Here is a 4,654-nt window from a genome sequence, read left to right as displayed (position 1 = left end):
CCCGCTGTTGGGTAGGGCCCGTCTCTGTATGTTGCCAACTTGGACTTCCCAAGCACTTAGTACAGTGCTCTGCACACAGTAAGCGCTGAATAAATACGATTGAATGAATGAGTGAATGAATGAATACGATTGAACGAATGGATGAATGAATGAATGAATAAATACGATTGATCGAATGAACGAATGAATAAATACGATTGAATGAATGAATGAATCAATACGATTGAATGAATGAAAGAATATATATGTTTGTAAGTATTTATTTATTTATTTATTTATTTCATTTGTACATATTTATTCCATTTATTTTATTTTGTTAATATGTTTTGTTGTCTGTCTCCCCCTTCTAGACTGTGAGCTCATTGTTGGGTAGGGACTGTCTCTATGTGTTGCCAACTTGTACTTCCCAAACGCTTAGTCCAGTGCTCTGCACACAGTCAGCGCTCAATAAATACGATTGAATGAATGAATAAATACTATTGATTGAATGAATGAATATATACTTGTATGTATTTATTGCTCTATTCATTTCATTTGTACATATTCATTCTATTCATTCTATTTTGTTAATATGTTTTGTTCTGTTGTCTGTCTCCCATTTCTAGACTGTGAGCCCGCTTTTGGGTTGGGCCCGTCTCTATACGTTGCCAACTTGGACTTCCCAAGCGGTTAGTACAGTGCTCTGCGCACAGTAAGCGCTGAATAAATACGATTGAATGAATGAATGAATAAATATGATTGATTGAATGACCGAATGAATCAATACGATTGATTGAATGAATGAATGAATATATATCTTTGTAAGTATTTATTTATTTCATTTGTACATATTTATTCCATTTATTTTATATTGTTAATATGTTTTGCTTTGTTGTCTGTCTCCCCCTTCTAGACTGTGAGCCCACTGTTGGGAAGGGACCGTCTCTGTATGTTGCCAACTTGTACTTCCCAAGCGCTTTGTCCAGTGCTCTGCACACAGTAAGTGCTCAATAAATACGATTGATTGATTGATTGATTTAATGAAAGAATATATATGCTGAATAAATACGATTGAATGAATGAGTGAATGAATGAATACGATTGAATGAACGAATGAATAAATACGATTGAATAAATGAATGAATGAATACGAATGAATGAATGAATGAATATATATGTTTGTAAGTATTTATTTATTTCATTTGTACATATTTATTCTATTTATTTTATTTTGTTAATATGTTTTGTTCTGTTTTCTGTCTGCCCCTTCTAGACTGTGAGCCCGCTGTTGGGTAGGGCCCGTCTCTAGATGCTGACAACTTGGACTTCCCAAACGCTTAGTACAGTGTTCTGTGCACAGTAAGCACTCAATAAATACGATTGAATGAATGAATAAATACGATTGAATGAAAGAATTAATGAATATATACTTGTACGTATTTATTGCTCTATTTATTTCATTTGTACATATTTATTCTATTCATTCTATTTTGTGAATATGTTTTGTTCTGTTGTCCGGCTCCCCCTTCTAGACTGTGAGCCCGCTGTTGGGTAGGGCCTGTCTCTATATGTTGCCAACTTGTCCTTCCCAAGCGCTTAGTACAGTGCTCTATGCACGGTAAGCGCTCAATAAATACGATTGAATGAATGAATGAATAAATACGATTGATTGAAGGAACGAATGAATAAATACGATTCAATGAATGAATGAATACGCTTGAATGAATGAATGAATATATATGTTTGTAAGTATTTATTTCTTTATTTCATTTGTACATATTTATTCCATTTATTTCATTTTGTTAATAAGTTTTGTTTCGTTGTCCGTCTCCCCCTTCTAGACTGTGAGCCCGCTGGTGGGTTGGTCCCGTCTCTATACGTTGCCAACTGGGACTTCCCAAGCGCTTAGTACAGTGCTCCGCGCACGGCAAGCGCTCAATAAATACAATTGAATGAATGCGAACGAACGAACGAACGAACGAACGAACGAACGAACGAACGAACGAACGAACGAACGAACGAACGAACGAACGAACGAACGAACGAACGAACGAACGAACGAACGAACGAACGAACGAACGAACGAACGAACGAACGACTGGGCTCCCTCCCTCCCTTTGGCGCGGATGGAATCGCCGAGTGCAGGCCCCGGCCTACAGGGGGCGCCCGCCACCCCGCCGGCTCGAGGGGGGGTGGGAGGGGAGGGAGGAGCCAGATTGGGCGGGCGCCCTGGAAGCCCCGCCCCCTGGGCCAGAGCCGCCTCCTGATTGGCCCTCCCGCCGCGGCGGCCGACCAATGGGCGCCATAGGGGCGGGCCGGGCTGGGGGGGCGCACTTCCGGTTGGCCTGAGGCGGGCCCCTCGTCGTCGTCGTCGTCGTTGGGGCAAGATGGAGGAGTACGCGAGAGAGCCATGGTGAGGCCTCCCCTCCTGTGGGACCCACAGTCTTCATCCCCATTTTACAGATGAGGGAACTGAGGCCGAGAGAATAATGATAATATTAATGTTGGTATTTGTTAAGCGCTTACTATGTGCAAAGCGCTGTTCTAAGCGCTGGGGGGAACACAAGGAGATGAGGCTGTCCCACGTGGGGCTCACAGTCTTCATCCCCATTTGACAGATGAGGGAACTGAGGCACAGAGAATAATGATAATAATAATAATGTTGGTATTTGTTAAGCGCTTACTATGTGCAAAGCACTGTTCTAAGCGCTGGGGGGAACACAGGGAGATGAGGTTGTCCCACGTGGGGCTCACAGTCTTCATCCCCATTTGACAGATGAGGGAACTGAGGCACAGAGAATAATAATAATAATAATAATGTTGGTATTTGTTAAGCGCTTACTATGTGCAAAGCACTGTTCTAAGCGCTGGGGGGAACACAGGGAGATGAGGTTGTCCCACGTGGGGCTCACAGTCTTCATCCCCATTTGACAGATGAGGGAACTGAGGCACAGAGAATAATAATAATAATAATAATGTTGGTATTTGTTAAGCGCTTACTATGTGCAAAGCACTGTTCTAAGCGCTGGGGGGAACACAAGGAGATGAGGCTGTCCCACGTGGGGCTCACAGTCTTAATCCCCATTTGACAGATGAGGGAACTGAGGCCCAGAGAATAATAATAATAATAATAATGTTGGTATTTGTTAAGCGCTTACTATGTGCAAAGCACTGTTCTAAGCGCTGGGGGGAACACAAGGAGATGAGGTTGTCCCACGTGAGGTGCACAGTCTTAATCCCCATTTGACAGATGAGGGAACTGAGGCCCAGAGAATAATGATAATAATAATGTTGGTATTTGTTAAGCGCTTGCTATGTGCAAAGCACGGTTCCAAGCGCTGGGGGGAACACAAGGAGATGAGGTTGTCCCACGTGGTGCTCACAGTCTCAATCCCCATTTGACAGATGAGGGAACTGAGGCACAGAGAAGTGAAGCGGCTTGCCCAAGGTCACACAGCAGACGTGGGGGAGGTGGGATTCGAACCCGTGACCTCTGCCTCCCAAGCCCGCGCTCTTTCCACCGAGCCACGCTGCACAGAGAAGTGAAGTGACTTGCCCAAAGCCGCATAGCTGGCAAGTGGCAGAGCCGGGATTTGAACCCACGACCTCTGACTCCAAAGCCCAGGCTCTTTCCGCTGAGCCACGCTGCTTCTAAGTCACTTCACTTCTCTGGGCCTCAGTGACCTCATCTGGAAAATGGATCAATCAATCGTATTTATTGAGCAATTACTGTGTGCAGAGCACTGGACTAAGCGCTTGGGAAGTCCAAGTTGGCCACATCTAGAGACGGTCCCTAGCCAACAGCGGGCTCGCAGTCTAGAAGGGGGAGACAGACAACAAAATCAATTCAGTCGTATTTATTGAGCGTTTACTGTGTGCAGAGCACTGTACTAAGCGCTTGGGAAGTCCAAGTTGGCCACATATAGAGACGGTCCCTACCCAACAGTGGGCTCACAGTCTAGAAGGGGGAGACAGACAACAAAATCAATCAATCAATTGTATTTATTGAGCGCTTACTGTGTGCAGAGCACTGTACTAAGCGCTTGGGAAGTCCAAGTTGGCAACATATAGAGACGGTCCCTACCCAACAGCGGGCTCCCAGTCTAGAAGGGGGAGACAGACAACAAAACAAAACATATTAACAAAATAAAGTAAATAGAATAGATATGTACAAGTAAAATAAATAGAGTAATAAATATGTACAAGCATATATACGTATATTCAGGTGCTGTGGGGAAGGGAAGGAGGTAAGGTGGGGGATGGAGAGGGGAAGGAGGTAAGGTGGGGGATGGAGAGGGGAAGGAGGTAAGGTGGGGGATGGAGAGGGGAAGGAGGGGGAGAGGAAGGAGGGGGCTCAGTGTGGGAAGGCCTCCTGGAGGAGGTGAGCTCTCAGCAGGGCCTTGAAGGGAGGAAGAGAGCTAGCTTGGCGGATGTGCGGAGAGAGGGCATTCCAGGCCCGGGGGAGGACGTGGGCCGGGGGTCGACGGCGGGACAGGCGAGAACGAGGCACGGTGAGGAGATTAGCGGCGGATTAAGACTGTGAGCCCCCGTGGGACAACCTGATCACCTTGTAACCTCCCCAGCGCTTAGAACAGTGCTTTGCACATAGTAAGCGCTTAATAAATGCCATCATCATCCTCCACCTCAGAGCCCTAACTCTAGTGGGCCGTCAGAA

The sequence above is a fragment of the Tachyglossus aculeatus genome, chromosome 7 (genome assembly GCF_015852505.1).
Source record: "Tachyglossus aculeatus isolate mTacAcu1 chromosome 7, mTacAcu1.pri, whole genome shotgun sequence".
In the NCBI taxonomy this organism is placed as follows: domain Eukaryota; kingdom Metazoa; phylum Chordata; class Mammalia; order Monotremata; family Tachyglossidae; genus Tachyglossus; species Tachyglossus aculeatus.
The sequence above is the reverse complement of the archived record's forward strand: the minus strand, read 5'-3'. Positions refer to the sequence as shown.